This window comes from Rhinolophus ferrumequinum, chromosome 4, assembly GCF_004115265.2.
Source record: "Rhinolophus ferrumequinum isolate MPI-CBG mRhiFer1 chromosome 4, mRhiFer1_v1.p, whole genome shotgun sequence".
NCBI lineage: Eukaryota > Metazoa > Chordata > Mammalia > Chiroptera > Rhinolophidae > Rhinolophus > Rhinolophus ferrumequinum.
In genome coordinates, this window is record NC_046287.1 from 54,892,635 (window position 1) to 54,911,291 (window position 18,657).

General features: G+C 43.1%; 1 long non-coding RNA gene across 2 annotated transcripts in view; it reads left to right on the forward strand.

Moving 5' to 3' along the window:
• Positions 1–18,657, forward strand: part of LOC117021043 (uncharacterized) — a 124,751-nt gene that overhangs the window by 56,637 nt on the left and 49,457 nt on the right. Inside the window, exon 1 of one of the 2 annotated variants that reach the window (XR_004422795.1) lies at positions 14,986–15,179. The exons of the other annotated variant lie outside the window; for it this stretch is intronic. This is a non-coding gene — a long non-coding RNA (uncharacterized LOC117021043). Of the gene's footprint in view, positions 1–14,985; positions 15,180–18,657 lie in introns of those variants that run through there. 2 annotated transcript variants of the gene reach the window in all.

Here is an 18,657-nt window from a genome sequence, read left to right on the forward strand (position 1 = left end):
TGAATTATACACAGTTAGTAATGGGCGGAGCTATGATTTAAACCCCGGCCTGGCTAACGTCATTGCCCATTCTCTTAATCTCTGCATTAGAGACATTGAAAATTGATATACATTTTTTTAATTTATTGGGGTGACAATTGTTAGTAAAATTACATAGATTTCAGGTGTACAATTCTGTATTACATCATCAATAAATCCCATTGTGTGTTCACCACCCAGAGTCAGTTCTCCTTCCATCACCATATATTTGATATTTTAATCTATGTTTTATGCAAGCAGAAAAGAGTTCTTCAGGAAATGAGTGGCAACCATCAATAGCCAAGAATTCAATGGATAAAATATGCTTTCACTGCATATTTTATACAAATTACCTCAACCATAAAATTTGACAGCTTATAAATAATGGCTTAAGAAATCCAGAGAGAAGAGAGGTAAAAATTAATTTAGTGGCTGATTGTCCCTACTCTTTAGTTGTAACCACCAGTTCTCTGCTTCCCAACCCAAAATATTATTTCATGGATATTCACTTCACTTCAATTCTCCTTCACTCTCTCTCAGTTTCTAAATGATGAAGGAGTTATAACAAAATGTACATTTATTTTAAGAAGGATATGTGATTGACAGTGAGTTTACATTTTTTCAAATCATTGAAACTAGTTTGTATTTTAGCAAGCAGAAAGAAGCCTGGGATAATAGTATGTAACTAGACATTAAATCATTCAGTACTTAGATGCTATACTAAGGTTTAAAGTAATCAAACCCCAAAATAACTTGTGAGTTGTCTTAGAGTAACATTATAATGCATTTTATCATTATTTTAAAATATAAGACAGTTAATCATTCTGTGCAAAACACTGAGTATAAACACAAGTTCCAGGAAGGTATCAAAAACAATCTTTTAAGATTCTTATTAACTTCTGTGTTGGAATTGATTGTACCAGGCCTCCTCAAAGATGTACACAACATTGTTTTTCTCTAAAATTGTTCTAGTAATCAATCTAATAGGCAAATCTGAAACCCACGCTGAATAGTGGCACTTCCGGGGATCCTTTTAAAATGCAGATGCTAATTCCGTAGGTTTGGGGCAGGACCTGAGATTCTGCATTTCTAACAAGCTTTCAGGAGATGCTCATACTGCTGGTCGTTGGGTATTTCATTTTCAAGATACAAAGCTCACAAAGGTAGTCCTTCTAGAACATCTGGGAGATGTAAGAAAAATCCAGTAATTGTACCAATAAAAAATGTTCAATCATATTCTAAGTCTGTTTAAAATTAAGTCAATTTGTCTACATAAGTTAGATAAGACTGTTAGCTTAGCACTGATCTTTTAATATTAGTTTCTTCCACTGCAAATGACTGGCATGTTGAACATGTTTTTTAGATTTCTTTATTAACATGCAGAACTTCAGCAGTTTTTGAGACAGCATCCCAGGGAGGGCTGGAAAAAGGGTAGAGAATAAAGCTTCGAAAAAAGACTTTTGTAATATATGTCATCAGGAGAGAGTAAGAGAAAGAGCTCTCTCTCGCTCTCGCTCTCTCTCTCTCTCTCTCTGTTGTACCTCCAAGCCTATGAAGACAGTAAAATAAAAATGTGTTTTTATGTCAAGTAGCAAAGAAAAAATAAAAATTAGATGTCCTCACAGTCAATATTACATTTATCCTAATGAATGGAAGTTTTTCTTCTTTCCTAGTACGAAATTCAATGTGATACAGCATGCTTTCTGTATTCCAGCTTGTAATTCGTTTAAAATAAAAGACTCATAACCAAGAATAGAAAATTATCCACTACTATACAGAAAAAAAGTGCATGGCCAATATTCAATGAGAGAGAGAGAGAGAGAGAGAGAGAGAGAGAGAGAGAGAGAGAGAGAGAGAGAGAGGATGAGGAGGAAGAGGAGGAGGAGGGAGGGAGGGAGATAGGAAGAAGAGGGAATGGGAGGAGAAGAAGAAAGGAAAGACAAAATAACAAGTCTTACAGTGAGTGTTTTGCTGTTACTTTTTTTATTTCCCCCCCAAAATGTACCTTAATTTTATCATTATACATACAGATCCAGAGTCAAGTAACTATTCAGTTTTAATATCTCTCCATGGACCTCTTATGAAGAGAAATGATTCCAAATGTCCTTGGGCAGCAATGTGAAAGATAATATACTCAATTTATGTTGCAAATAAATCACAGTTTGTAAAAATGGGCCAGATTCCTCACTTAACACTTCTGTCCCGTGTCTTTAACGAAATAAGGACTCTTGAGGAGATCAAGAAACAGGTAGAGAAACAAGCTAACAATACAATGGAGGTAGAATAAAATAAACACAAAAATGTCTCAAATAGCCTAGTTTATGACTGGAAGATAATACACCTTTCATCTTCAAGAAATTTAGTAAGATTGGGTTAAAAGCTCACTGTTGGCAAAATATTCTGAAAATTCAGTAACTCCCAATGCTTCAGTTGTCTTTGTGAGCAAACACTTTTATTCTCAACACTTTTTTTTTTTAATTAGTTTCAGGCATACAAAACAATGGTGATGCCTGACCACTGCCGTGTACACCTGAAACTGAAGCTGAATAATACTGAATTTCAACTATAATTCCATATATATATAGTCACTGGATGTGGAGTACAGCATAGGGAATAGAGCTATATACGATGTTAGAGGGGTAGTAGATTGGGAGAAGAGGGTTATCACTTTGTGAGGGGTGTAAATGTCTAACTATTACATTGTTTAGTACACCTCAACACTTTTGTTTTCTCTTTTTTATTTTAGCTTCATCTGTAAATAAACTTTCAATTGTTGGAATTACTGAAGCCAAAAATATGGGTTCAGTCTCCATAAGGATCTATTTACTCTATACTAATTACAAAATTGCAGACTTACTTTTTAAACACTTGGTTCTCTTTAATGCTGTGAGTTGATCATTTTGTGGGGTTTTTTCTTTCATCATTTTAAAGATATTCTGCCTTTGTTTTCTGATCTCTATTGTATTTCATTAGGAGTCAGCTTATATCCCTGTGTCTTTTCTCCAGCTAATTTTAAGATTTTCCCTTTAGCATTATTTTTCAGCAGCTTAACTACAAAGTCCCTAGGTATGGTTGTTTTTATGTTTATCTTCCTTAGAGTTTGATGTGCTTCTGGGACCTTTAAGTCATATCTTTCATCGGATTAGTCAGGTATCTTGCCATTATTTCCTCAAAAAAAAAAAAAATGTTTATGCCTCAATATTACTTGCTTCACCTTCTTGCCTCTACCATGGCTGTTAGACCAGTTGATATTGTCCACAGGTCCCTGAGGCTCCGTTCATTTTTCTTTATTTTTTTTCTCTCTGCTATTCAGATTGGATAATTTCTGTTGAGGTCTTCAAATTAATTACTCTTCCTTCTGACATTTTCTACCTGCTGTCAAGACTAGTGAATTTTTCATTGCAATTACTATACTTTTAAGTTTAATAAATTCTTTTTGGTTTTTCTTTATAGTTTCCATTTCTTGGTGACCCCGATCTGTTCACTCATTAAAACTATGATTTTCTTACATTTTTTAGTATATTTATAAAAACGCCTTTTAAATTTTTGCTAGGTGCAACATCTGGGGCATCTCAGGATTGGTTTCTATTCACTGCTTTTTCACTTGACAGTGCCTCTCATTTCCTGTTTCCCAATATGTCTAATAATTTTTTTCATTGTTTTGATTTTTTTCTCCAGCCACATTCAGCTCTACAGTTAGAGGTATGGAGTGTGGAGAGTGCATTTTAACTAAGGTTATGGTTTGGCCATAGTAATGTTAGTGAAACAAGAATGAAGACATGAGGTTTTCAAGGGAGAGATTGATTGATTGGAATATAATTAATATGATATAATGCAATCATTACAATGATTGATTGGAATATAAACTGGATCACAGAAGACAGCCCTATGAATTGAAGAATTGTTGGAGTTAAAGACTAGAGGTCTGCACACAGCCACCTTGCAACCCCTGCCCATCCACATGATAAGAACTTTAGTAGCAGTTGTTTATGGCAAAATAGTCACAGATATAGACTGTGGATCTACAGATAATACATTGTAGAGACTGGATTCTGTTACTTTCCTTTTTCCAGTATTGAATCTTACAACGGCAGGTGGTTCAATTACTGGATGATCATCATGAACTTGGTTTCATGCTTTGTTAGTAGATACCTGTGGACGTCCAAAGTGCTTATCAGGCCCATCTTGGTAAGCCTTGGTCAGGCTTAACCTTCAACCTATATTTATTTCCCGTGTGAATCTTTACAGGGCTTGGAATTAGGTTTTGTTAGGACTGGACTAGAGCAAATCTTGCACATGCATGTGATCCTAATTCCTGAGGCAGTCTTTCTGGTGTCTCATCTGAATGCCTCAGTTGTTAAAGTGGTGTTAACAAGATCTCTCCCCCCTGACAGGAGTGGAGCTCTGACGGTCTGCACTGCTCACCCTCTAATCTTTCTGTTTCGCTCTCGATCTCCTACCAGTTTCTATCTGATAAACCTTGATTAGTCTTGTCTTATGTACGGATAGCCTGGCTCTCAATCACACACTCATGGGGGTCCCCCACAAAGCCTTCTGGTCCCTCTCCTTGTATGACTCTCTGAAGTTCCACCCCACAGATTTCCAGCTGCTTCAGGTACTCAGAACTCTGATTTCTGCTTTCTCAACTAGGAAGGACCACCATGTTCTTTTTGGGTTCCGGCCCTCTGCATTACCGCCAGGAAATTGTGCCAGGCCGATAGGCAGGGCGTGGGGCTTCACCTGATGAGTTTTCTTCTGTTAAAGATCATGATTTTGTGATGCCTATTGTGTGCTGCTGCTGGAAAACAGTTGCCTCATATAGTTTGTCGGATTTTATAGTTATTTGTCTGCTGGAGGGCAATCCAGTTGCTCCATCATAGGCAGCTGCCCTTTATTATTTATATTCACCAACCAACAAATATTTATTGAGTGTCTACAAGTGCTAGGTGTTAGAAATATAGTGTTGAAAAAACAGTACGATTCTTGCCCTCGTGAAGTTCATATTCTGTGGAAAAAAATTGGATATTAAACAAATAACCATAGAAATAAACCTGTAGTTAAAATTGTGATACATGTTATATGTTTAAAATAAAACAGAGTACCTTAATTTAGATTGGGGGAGAAAGACTCTTTAAGCAAGTGACTTGAGTGATGGGTAGGCCAGACAAAAGTTTGAGGGAAGATATATAAGAGATAACAGAGCAGATGAGAACTAGAAAGATTGTGAGAGGAGGCCCCGCAAGGCAGGAACAGAAGTTGCTTGGGGCTGGACATTGGTGTCTGGGGACAGCCATTCAAGATGACAGTGGAAAGGTAAACAGGGGTCTTGTTAACTATATGAGATTTATATCTTCAGAGAAATGGAGAATCACTGAAATGGTCAAGATCAGGTTCAGAAACATTGTTAAGAGTAAGTAACAAAATCCTACTCAATGATAATACATCTGTCCTAGCTGAGTCTTCCAAGAGAGCAAGAACAAATATACCTTTTAGGCAACATAAAAGCCAGCTAAGGATGTTTACCTTAGAAGACTCAATGTGCTGTAGGTCAATATTTATTGAAATGGTAGTGTCAATAGTTAATCCTTCCCTTTCCAATGATCAGATGATGAAATCCTGCCTAAAAAGTCCTTTTAAATTTTATGCATCAGTTCTTTGCACTCTAACAAGTCTCCTTTAATGTAGCTAGGACCAACTGAGTGAAGAAACTAGATAATTCTAGTGGATCAGGCCAGTACTCTAAGGGGTAAATGTGAAGACAAAGATTAAGTAGATATTAAGGATTAGAATAGTCAAAGTAGATAAGGATGGCCCATGGGAAAATCACTTGTATACAATCATTGGAGATGTTTCCAGAATATTCTTTTGATCCCTGACATAAAGATGCCAGTGAATAAATGTCTTATCCTTATGTTTCACTCTTCAATTTAAGCTTAAACATTTTTAAATCATTAAAAAGAAAGTTTCAAACACAGCATCTATAAACTCATATTTAGGTCAGCCCTTCATGTGGTCACCAATATACTTATTATTTTTATTCACTCAGATTAGGCAATTTTTGCCCAATATATACAAATGTTGGTCAATTTGGTCAATTTTTGCCTCAATCACCTGGAGATTAAAATATTTTCTTTTGGGCAAAAAGAAATGAATACTCATATGCATATCATATTTTTTTTCAAACTTGCAAAATGAGCTGTTAATTAAAATTTTAAAGATATTCTGATACAGTAAAGCATGCATTATTTCTGTATAAGATACTAGCCAAAAAGATGCTTAACTGTCTCAGTGTGCGCGTGTGTGTGTGCGCGCGTGTGTGTGTGCGTGTGTGTGTGTGTGTGTGTACACTGTAGGCAGCTATATGCCCATAATCATGTGCATATATAACCTGGTTTCTCAATGTCACTTCACATATATTTTACTCAGCTAAATTACTGAAAATAAAATGTATAGTATGATATATTGCAACCATATATTGTGTACAGTTTGTATATGAAAAAGAAAGAATGATTAAAAGTCGATGAGAGACTGTTTATAAATCTTGATTGCTTCATAATTTTAACTTTGAGCAACATTTTTATCATAATTATAGGCTTTCTTAAAGCATTTATGCAGATTGTTGTTACTCAAAAGGGGGTTTATTCCATTTTGGTATAAACTACACTTTTTTTCTTTATGAAATCACTCTTTGAGTTCCTAATACTCAGTACTCTGCCAGAGCTGCAAAATTCAAATAGCAGGAAGCACTTATCTCAAGAGGACTATCATTGTACTCTCTCCTCTGCCCACTGTACTGCCCCACTGACCTGGGGTAAAAGTCGATCTCTTCTGTAATAATAAGCAGCTGACATCTTTAGAAGCTTTTGAATCTCTTTGAACACCAATGGTCTTGGGAGGCTAGTACCTTTTTGTACCCACTTCCCAGATCAAGAAATTAAACCTTGGTGGTCTAAACCATGATAAAATATTCCATTATTCAATTCTAGAATTCTAAGGCATTAGCTCTAGAGAGGAAATTCAAACACTATTGAGTCCTGCTGCCTTACTTTTAAGCTTTGAAAATTGAGGTCCCCAAGAGGTGAAGTGATTGTCCCGCATCATAGTCACGCACTTGCCTGCATGGAGCTCACAAACAACAAATAAACTGAAATTTAGACTGATTTGTTCAGAGGCTTTGACATCACGTAGATTCAAAACCAGAGAAAAGTCCTATCAACTTTTTCTTCCAAGGAATCCAACAGGAAAAGAGGAAAAGAAATACATCACCAGAAACAAAAACTAAAACAAGAGCAGAAAGGAAAAAGCCATAAGACGTGTATAGCAGATGAAAGGGAGAGGAGCATCAGAGAAAGACTGAAAGAGACTATTACAGAAGCATAACCCGAGCCATCCCAAATCCCATCTGCAAACCTGCTCTCTGCAAGAGGAATGCACACTCCTTGAGGACACAGGCCCGGCCTGCTTTTTAGTTCACTGTCACATCTGTGGGGCCAACATGGTGCTCGGCACAGTAGGAGAGCAGTAACTATTTGTAAAATGAATGAATGAAGTTGGAAACAAAAACGTCTCCAAACAAAGAAGGAGTAAGATCTCTAAAACCTATAGTTTGTGAAATAAGAGTCACCTGAGTATGCCAACTGAGTTTTAAGTTGTCAATAAATAGGCCTTTCTCAGTGGAAGTAATAAGATTTGAAGATTTGGTCGTTTCCCAAAAAAAAAAAAAAAAAAAAAGCCAATTGGATTACAAAACAGCATGTGACACAGTACCAAATAACAGACTGCAGGTGTTAAAAATGTTCTGAGAAAGGAGAATTCATCTTAGGTTTTTAAAGGAACACACTGAAATGTCAAGGTAGACAGAGTCCCGGGTTTCTAAAAACAAACACTTCTGGCTGGGAGAAAAGGGACAGCACCTAGAGTGGGGAGCCATTGGTCAGACCGATGGGGTTTTCCCTGGAGAAATAAGATGGTGGTTGGCCTGATTTCACTCTATTCACCACACCCCTTTGCCAGAGAAACCAATATGAGTGGGTCTGCCAGGGAGACCAAATGAGAGGACTTTAAATAATATGGTGATGTGTTGAGAGCTAGGTCTCAGGCACTTTTACATTTAGTTGTCACAATAGTCCTATCACATAGGAGTTATATCCCCACTCTACAGATTAGGAGACAGGATTGGAGAAGTTAAGTAATTTGTTCAAGTCGCACAGCATAAAACAGTAGAAGAAAGCCAGGCTCTAGAACAGGTGAGATTGAACTACGGTAAGGACCATGTCAAAATCACTCTATTTATAAGTAGACATCTCCACACCTACTATGAACCTACCACTCTTCCACACAGCTGCCCCCCCACAGAGCAGTGAGCTCATCTATACAAATTGCTACACAAAGTCTGAAAAGCCTAGTCTAGAGTGCTCATCACCAATGAACCAAGCATATACCTGAAGTATTAGAAACGTTACAAAGTGACTTTAACTTTAAAGGAAATTTGTGTTGATTATGAAGTAATTAATGACTGAGAAAATGAGAAGATCATATATATATATATATATATATATATATATATATATATATATATATTCACGGAATGAAAGCTCCTTATTCATATATGTGTATATACAGAGGGTGCCAAAAAATGTATTAAAATTGTAATACTCAATATATGCCGATACAGAAGATGAATACAAGTCACGTTTGACTTCTGCAATTATAAGAGATGCTCAGAGTGGTTACCATTAGTATCCAGACACTTCTGATTATGGCGTACTACTGCTTAAGCAATATTGACCAAACTGCCACTTGTATAGATTCTTTTGGCACCCGCAGTATGTATACATGTATATATATGTGTGTGTGTGTACACACACACATGCACGCACACACACCAGGGGTGCCAAAAAAATGTATACACATTTTAAGAGGAGTTATCTATGCTCAAGCAGTAGTTCACCATAATTGCAAGTATCTGGACGCTGATGGTAACCACTTTAAACACCTCTTGTAATTGCAGAAGTCAAATGTGACTTGTATTCATCTTTTGTTATTGATATATATTGAGAATTACAATTAATACAGTTTTTTTTCTTTCTTAAAATGTGTACACATTTTTTTGGCACCCTCTACTGTGTTTCTCCGAAAATGAGATTTAGCCGGACCACCAGCTCTAATGCGTCTTTTGGAGAAAAATTAATATAAGACCCAGTCTTATTTTACTATAATATAAGACCTGGTCTTTATAATATAATATAATATAATCTAAGTAATATAATATACTACCGGGTCTTATATTAATTTTTGCTCCAAAGGACGCATTAGAGCTGATGGTCCAGCTAGGTCTTATTTTCGGGGAAACACGGTACATATCAGCATACTCCTCCTTTTAATGACAATTATTCAAGTTCTTCTCTACTAACAATATTTAACCCTTTGCTGAGTTCTTCCAATAATTACAGTTGTGGTTCTATATTAAAGGACTAGAATAAAATGAAATAATGGCCCTTTTCAGCTCTGATTCAGAAAATATTTTGATATTCGTATTGTCTTCCTATTCAGCAACTTGTGGGTTTGATTCTAATTACATCTGGTTAACTCTGAGGGTTGACTATTGGGAGAGAATGGGAAAGGAGAAGCTTATGTCCAGTTAAACATGAGTTTAGAAATTTAACAAATCAGCAAAAGTCATTATTTTATGACTCACCAGTTCCATCTAAATCCTTGGATAAATGGCATCGAAAAATATTACTTTGAGCATGAAACTATTATCTTTCATGGAAAGTTGGTAGGTAGAACTTAAATTTAAAGGGTTTTTTCAAGGGGGTGAATTCTAACATCAAAACCACTGCTAATTGTGATTTTAGAAAGTTGTCTCACCTCCTGGAATCCCACTTGTCATAATGTTGTCATTCTTCTGAATGAAGCTCTCCTTCTCTCACCTTCTACCTGCATCGTCTCCATCCTTCAAGCATTCCCCCAACTGTTCTGACCCTCACTGAACATTTTTCACTACAGTTTTGCCTATCTGTTACGTTTAGCAAGTGTAATTTGCCCTTCCCTCAAAAGAGGCAAGCTCCTTATATCTTAATAAATCTGCTTAATGAGGACCTGCTTCTTGCCCAGTCCTACCTTACAAGTCAGATGTCTGGCATGCTGAGGCAGGGCTGCCTACTAGGAGGTGACACCTGTCCAGTGTAACGTCCCCCACCACCTCTGCCTTTCCAGAACGCCGGCGTATTTCAGAGGACCAACCAGGATTCTGGGGCATAATTGTGAGATGCTCAGTCTCGGCACATTATATATAAATGGGAACATGTATGCATTCGTATTCCATGTCAGCATGTTGGAATGTCTACAGCTCTGTCTCCGTGGGCTGTAGTAACTGTTTTTACATTATAATTCTTCCATAAAATTGGAAAACAACTTATTATAATTGCAAAACAATGTGGTTTCCTCGGGATTTTCCAGTAATTTCCTAGAAATACTAGCTTAAGCCAGCGATTTTCAGCTCTAGATTCCAATCAGAATCCCTTTGGGCCTTTTTGAAAACATATAAGTTTTTGAAGAGTTGGAGTCAGCTGGCCTGGGATGGGGCATGGACAATTGCAATGTCCGTAAAAGGCTTCAGGCGATTCTATTGTGAAGTACTCATACTTACCACTATGTTCCCAGGTAGGTCAGATGTTTTTACAGTGAAAATAGTGAACTGTAATCAGAAAGTGAACATGCTCACATTTTCATTTTTGTGCATTTAGAACTAATCCTATAAACCTGTGAAATTGATTTTAAAAAGTTAACACATTTGGTTTTCCATTAAAGTGTAATTAAAATCAATGGACACAGAAAAGCTTTGATTATCCTAAAAGTGCCACCTCACTAGAATATTTGTTCTGTATATTTTAATAGGGTTTGGGGGGAGGGGCATTACTTGTGTTTTGCTTCAATTTCATCAATAAGAATATGAGAAACAACTGAGGGTATTAGTTCAAGCCCTTTTTCATGTGTACACATTCATGGAAAATATGAATAGGCCTCAGGCTGATCTTATAGTAAAGCAAATTAAAATTAGCGTTTTGATCTGAATTTATTATAAAGTACATAGTAGCCTCACGATTCTTAGTCATTTTAAAACGTCTATCATGAAGAAATATGCAAAGCAGAGTGACATAGCTTTCTTTCTTCAAGGGAAAGACCGGAGAATTTTGTTTTTACTCTTCATACTGACACATATGCCTTTCATTGCATTTTGTAGTATAATAAAAATTTTCTATTTTGACTTTCCAAGCTTCACGAATAAAAAGGAAGAACTGGCAGGATGGTCATACAAAGGAAAGGAAAAATGTGGGTGAAGCAGTAAGTCAAATACAATTCATGTTATAAAAATATAACAACCATTAATAATTCGTTGTGACACAGGCATTAACTTATAACGTTAGGTAAGATGTGATCTTGTGAACTTCTGTATTTTGTGTACCAGTTAGGCAGCATCAAGAGGTCAACATTTGGGGCGACATTTCCAGGAGGAGTAGGACGGAGGGAGTAGCAGACATACTCTTACTGCGGAATAATCCATCCGTCACACTGATTTGCGCGTAGAGCAGAATGTACCGGACACCGTGCCCAGGAGCCACGCCCAGGTATTCACAGTGAGCGGGGCCTAGAAATACTAAGGGTCTCTGCGAACTGCCAGAGAAGGGCGCTCATTTCTTGAGGAGCTTGGGTCCCTCAGACTAAAGGGGGGGGGGGCAGTTCAGACCTGTGAAAAGGGGAGCTTGCTGGTGAGAGAGGGCAGTTCCAGGCCCGCCTCTGGGGCGCCTGAACAAAGAAGATGTTCTTTTGCGTGCCTCCGCCCTCCGCTCCTCCGAGCGTCTTTTGGTCCCTTCCCTCCGCACCAACAAAGAGGAAAAGCGAATTCCAACTCAGACGCCCCGACTCGGGGCGGGGAGGATAAAGCGGCTGATGCCTGCCGCAGCTCGTGTCTCTGGGTCACGCTGCGGTCTGGCGCGGCTGCCGACCTCTGGGCTGACCTTGGCTGTACCAGCCGGCTCCACTGTGATAGCGGGTCTTTTCATTCGTCTCCACCACCAGCCTCACTACTAAGGCCACGGGAAAGGCGTCCTGCCAGAGACCGACTTAGCTAAGCAGAGGCCTGGGCGCCTGGGGGAGTGCCCAAAGTGAAACCAGAGGAAGGAAGTCCGGACTGCCCTCTCGGCCCGCCTCGGCGCGCCAGGATCTGCAAAGCTGCCTCAATCCGAGGAGGGAAGGGGTAGGATGAAGGAGTGCTGTGGTGGGGTCGGTCATTCCCCCAGGCCCTGCACCACGCATTCGCCCCGATCCTCCTTTGCAGAAGCCAGAGAGAGGCGCGTCCTGGGTTCTACAGAATTTCAAGGTCGCGTTTCCAGAGCCCAGGGCCAGGCCACGACATTCCGAGTGTTCGCGCTCCCAGCACTATACACCCGTATTCACCTGGGTTCCCGTGCGCCAGACCTACATGTGGGTTAAAACTCCACTTCGCAACCGCCATTGATATGAGATACGGGTTTGACATCTGTTTGCCAGAGTGTTTTGCACTTAGCCTAACACCCACTATTAAGTGACAAAATTGTGGCAGCCTGTCAAAGCCAGCTGACTGGCAGCTGCTCCGCTTACAAAAAACCATTCAAGTATTTGCTGGTTTTGAAGCTTTATGCAATGTTGTACCCAATCTTTCAGTAATTTAACATGTAAAATATAAGTCAAAGTTTTAAATCTGGATTCCAAAATGTTTCCATTTTCCATACAAAAGGAAAAGGCTTTCAGGGTGTCTGCTGAAATCGGTCTGATTCCAACGTGCTTCCTTGTTTCCCACCACGAGATTCCTGAACAATCCCGGGTTTTTTTAAAAAATGTCAAGGATCGAACACTCTCTTCTTCTTGTTACCGAGATCTTGGATGACAAAACTAAATTACATTAAACTCATGGGAATACAATTTCTCAAAAGTGGATTTCAAAGAATACTAATAATCTCCAAGTAAAGCGACATACCTGCTTTATTTAGTCTTTGACAGTTACACCAACGTGTCTTTTGGGGAAAGCAAGCTGCTAGGAAGAGTATCCTAGTTAATACCTGAGCTCTTTGGCGATTTGCAAAACACTATCTCCTCTCCCTGCACTTCTAAGTAGCTTAGTCAGATTGAGAAATAATTTCCAAATGGCATAGTGTTTCCCTAGATTAAGGTCCATTGAGTAAAAGTCATGCGGGTTTTTTGTCCCTGCAATTAAAGCCAGACAAAGATCTCCTGAAAACTGCAGCTGCCAGCAATGAAAAAAAAATCATACATTTGTCCAAGATATATAGATAAGTACACACATCCTCCATCCTGGAATACCAAGTGACTGACAATCACTTAAGGTGTTTTGTTCTTGCACTTTTTAAAATTAAATGTTGGTAAATATCTTTCCTTCTGGTGGGAGGGAGTCATAAGCCCTTTGGATAAAACGTGGGGTCATCATTTTCAGAAAGGCAATTAGTTGCTTTTGATACATTTCCATAGAGGATTAGAGAGTGCTAGTGTTAAGTACAAAGTGCTGATAACTTCACACAAATAAAGAGAAGAGACCGAGGGAGGGAGGAAGAGAAGGAGGGAGGGAAGAAGGGGGAGGGGTTGGGAGAGAGAGAGAGAGAGAGAGAGAGAGAGAGAGAGAGAGAGAGAGAAACTAAGAGAGACCACGCTCCTTCCAGTACTACTGCCTCCTCCTCTGCCCGGGAGCGGGAGGGTGCGCCGAGGAGGACAGCTCGGTGCAACAAAAGGGTGGCCAGGGACTCCGCCTGCAGAGGGAGTCGGGGCGTAGCGAGGGTCAGCGCCCAGAGGCAGTGTGGCGGCACGGTCCCGCCTGGCTCCCCACCAGCTTCGCGCGCGGGGAACTTGAGGACGCCTGGTTTGGTCGACTTTTTACCTGGAGAGTTTTGTGTCCACAACACTAATCCTTAGACACTGTCTTTCGTTCAGCAGTTGCCATTAGTCTCAAAGGCACAGGGGCGGCGCGCGCGCGTGGGAGGGGGGCTGAGGGTGTTTAAAAGCACGTAGCAGAGGGGGAAAAAAAAGCTAGGCCAAGGTGTCCCCTGAGCGGGAGAACAAAGCTGAAGCTCTGTCCCCGAGAGGAGGGAGCCTAGAGCGAAGACGCTGCTGGGTGAGAGTGGGGGAGGGAGGACGGCGCTGATAACCCTAGGAAACCACCGAGGTGACTCCGGACCGCGGGTGGAGGGACTGACATCTTCCTACCCAGACGTTGGGAAAGGATCCGGGGAACAATTTAAGACGAAAATCGGTAGCCTGTGTGATGTAGGAGTGACAACTATTTTATGGGGATTTGTGGTGGGGGGAAGACTTCTCCCCTTTATCAGGTCGCTGCAGTTTTATTGGGCCGGAATCTCTCAGGCCAGGCTGGGACGGGGGTGAGGTTGGAGGCGATTAGGGATCCGGGCCCAGGAAAAGGGGGGAGCGCGCGGGCCGCGGCGGGGCTGCGGGAGGGGACAGGGGAGCGAAAGGGGGGAGCAAGCGGAGAGGGGCTGGGGCGCGGCGCTGGGAGCACCGGAGATGCGGCTCCACCTCCCAGCTCAAAACGGCGTCGCAGCTGCTCGCGAACCAACTGCTCAATTCTATTCACTGTCGAGTAGGAACAAAAAAGTGGCTATTTATTAGAATACTTGTTTGGTATTGTTCGGCGCCACACAAAAGGCGTTTCATTATGTGGAGGGATCCCCCTTTTTCCAGAGAGAAACAATAACTTGAAATTGTCTTTAAAGTCTTTTCTATCAATAATAAATTTCATTTTCTTGTCTCTCTCGCCTGCAGCGTGTGTGTCTGGGAGGGTGTGCGCGACGCGCGAGAGAGGAGTGTGTGTGTGTGTGTGTGTGCAGTGAGTGTGCGAGCGGGGGTGCGCGTGTGAGTGTGCGCGTGTGAGTGTGCGTGCGCGTGGCGCCGGCGCCCGCGTCTGTGGTGCAGGCGCCGCTGGGAGCCGGTCGGGCTGGGGTCCCAGGGCAGCAGCGCGCTCAGCTTGCGGAGCAGGCGGGCCACTGAGTCCCGAGGAGCCGGGACTGGTGAGGTGCCCGCGGGCAGAGCGCTGGGGGCGCGGCCGTGCAGGACCCCGACCTGGGGACCCGTTGGAACTGAAGGAGGAACTAACTGTAAGTGTGTCTCGAACTTGCGCGAGGGCCTCAGCTGGCCCGGAGCTGGGGTGGGGGGGGGGGGCAGGAAAGGTGCTGGGAGGGAGCGCGGTGTCTCTGTGATGACTTTCCGTAGGGTCCCCCGCAGCTTTAGTCCTCGGTAGAGAACAGGTGGGTAGCTGTAGAGCCCGCCGCGGGCTGACTCGCTTGCGGGGTCCATTTGTTATTTTCTTATCTGTAGGTTCACTCCTCCCCTCTTCCTCGGCTTTTTGGATTGGCCGCCGCCCAGTAGACCGAGACTCTGTTTCTCTCTAGGTCGTCCTTTAGGGGGAGGAGGAGGGAGGTAGAGCCCATCGATTTGGGGGAGAGGTTCGTGTTGGCTGCAGCTCCCCTTTTCCTGCGGCTGTGCGCCTTCCGTCCCGCGGAAGCCCAGGCGCTCAGCGCCCTGGCCTTTGGGCGCGCCAGCTCCTGCTCTCGGCAGTGCGCACCCGGCAGCGCTAGGAACTAAATCCGCGGGTTGAAATTACGTTTTAAAAATTAACATGTTGAGCGTGTGCCATTTAGTGAGAGGTGTTTTGGGCAAAGAATCAATTTAACTTTGACTGACCGACGGTCTTGACTGTGTTAATACTGCCAAAAAAAAAAAAAAAAAAAAGAAAGAAAGAAAAGAAAAGAAATCAATGAGCAGCAAGCCCTTGACACTCAGCGCCTCTGGACCCGGCTCCTGGTCGGGACCTCCGCGGGCGCGGCCAACGCCTCCATCAAGCCCGGTAGGGCATGGCATTGCAAGGTGGGGTCCAAGGTGCCCCAAATCCCTGCCTGTTGAGTAAGCCGCCTTAGATGGGGTGACCCCCAAAGGGGTGCCCGGTCCCCCTCAGTGCGTCCTCCCTCCTCCTGCGAAATCGCACCCGCTCGGCATCAAGGTACCCACTATACGACGCGCTCCTCGGTCATTGGTGCTGCAGCCGGTAGTCTACCCACCCGGACCGGTTGGCCGCCGCTTCCCCCCTATTTCCCGGGTTTGAGCGGCCGGTGAAGGGTCACGAAGTTTCAAAGGTGAAATGGATTTTCGGCGGTGACTGGCGCCGAAGTCGACGGGCCAGGAGGGGCCGGCAGTCATCGACCCGGAATACGACCGGGCTGCCCTCCTCTCCTTGCAAGAAACAGGTGTTCGAACACGATAGCAGCCTCCAGTCAATTAACCCATTAAAACCCGCTTTACTGCATCGATTTCCAGGAGCGCGGTGGGGCCGCGTTTCTGGAAGCTCCTTTGTGAAAGGCGGAGGCACGGGGGGCTGCACTTACGGCTCCCCAGCTGGAGCAGATGACCTACGAGAAGCCCTGGCCCCAACAGCAAGGCTGCCCAAGAGGCCAGGTACGGGGCTTTTGCCTCCGCTGGAGTTCGTGAGGGAGGGCTCTTGCTCTGTTCTCGCCCAGGACCACGATATTATTACCCCAGACCCCTTCCCCAGCTCCGGCCTGGCAGGTCCGCGACGCCCGCCCCGAGTAAAGAGGGAAACTTCCCGCGCCTGCCAATGTCCCCCGACGTGCTCGACTGTGGCTGCGGACAATCGGTTAAGGCCCGGACCCCTGTGTAAAGGGATTCCGCCTCCACCCCTTTTCCCCTCGGTGCTCCCAGGTTCCCCCCCACCCCGACGCGCAGCATCTCTTCCCATAAAGTGATCCTGATCGGGTGACTCGGCCTGAGAACCGGACGCACAGGGAACGCCACGCGTGCTCCCTGAGGATGACAGAAAATCTCCGGGTGGCCTTGTGTTCTGGTCCTCATTAATACTGTAAAGGATAGAGCAAAAGGCTGAACCCAACGTTGGAGGCAGCAGCTGGGTGGTGGCGGTTGGTTGCACAGGATTGGAATCGAAAGGAAGGGGCTGCCCTCCAAGGAACTTGCGGAAACCGTGGGCAGCGAGATTCGCTGTGCCCTGTCTCCCTGCCCACACGTAAGAGGAGGCAACTGGGAGCCCTACGCCGGGCTGTGCTCCAGGTGGCTGACCTATAGCTGAGAGGCAGAGGGTACAAACCACCTGCAAAGACGGATGGTAACCAGTCTTTCCTCTGGAAGCAAATGCGCCTGTGCGTTCTCAAGGTTGAACACAATTTTAGATAGCTGAACCATAAAGAAAACGCATTGAGTTCGTACCCTGAGTCCCCAATATCCCTCCCCTGCTGCCTGATAGGGGGTGTCCTTTCGGGGTCACTCCTGAGAGCCATGGGTGCCAGTCCAGGAGCAGTCAGTCCCAAAAAGGAGAGATGGCACCCAACAGCCAGATGGAGAGGTGGAAATCTCCCTTTAGCCACTTTTGTAGAAAACTCCCCTATGTTCACCCACTTTATCCTTGCTGCCCCTAAGTTAAGAATTAGGTTTCAAAGGTCTTCTAAAACTGGGCTCTTTCGCTCTTTAATTTGCCAAACCTTCCTCCATCTCATTTTCATGGTGCCCAATCCCAAAGATGGTTAGTGTCCTGGGGTGTGTCCCTGGGAACTCTTTGGAGTGGGCTGCAGGTCCTTCCCCATCCTTCCTGCTCAAAGGCTGCCGCCCCAAATATCGTTGAATGAATAATACAAGTATGCTCTCCAAAAAGGCCCATGCACCCTGGGAGTCACCCGGCCTCCACCCAACAGAAGGGAAATTTGATTTCCCCTGGCAGGACAACTGGCTTCTGCTCCTGTGAGGTAAGATAAATGGCATCAAAATGGAGCCAAGGGGCTTTCTCAGCTCAGAGCGCAGGGCAGCCGTGCTGGCTTTAGAGCCCAATCCCATTGCCTGAAGATTTCAACAGATCCACTTCCCTGTTTGCTGTTTTCTGAAGTAAGCAACACACGCAACTGAAAGGGCTTGAAATTGTGTCAAAGTGATGTTTTAATCTCATTGAAAAGTGTATTAAAGGACAAGATGTAATTTATGTGAGATGCTTCGATGAAAGGAGAGATTGGAGTGGATGGTCCTTTCACTCATGTGAACCTCGTGTCATGTTTATATTGAAGCCTGTGTAGCTAATCTAATTTGCAATAACAGAGATGGCCCGTAAGAAAAAGCATCTCTGATTTCACTTCATTTCTTTTCATATAGAAATTCCTTATGACTTGTCTCCTCTTGTGAGTGATGCCTTTTCTATTTGGGGGGCTAATGAGAAAGAAGAGGAGAAAGGGCAGTGTTTACTCATAAGCAAAGATCTTCCTAGCGTACATACACCCACTGGTCATCAGCCCACCTGGACTGGACTGGGACACTGCATGGGCCTGAAACACTATTTTTGATCTGTTTGGAATGAACGTCACGATAGCCTTCTATGTCAAACTACACCTTCTCCCTGCACTGGAGAAACAGGACTGCTGGGCTTGTCTGTTTAACTGCAGAGGCTGGTTCAGTTTCTTGCAAGGATTTTTGGCTTTAGGATTTATCTTAGTCATGTCCTACATTCTCAGGCCTTAATATTCTCCAAATTGTAATTAAAATCGTAGGAAGCTCCCCTGTTCCAGA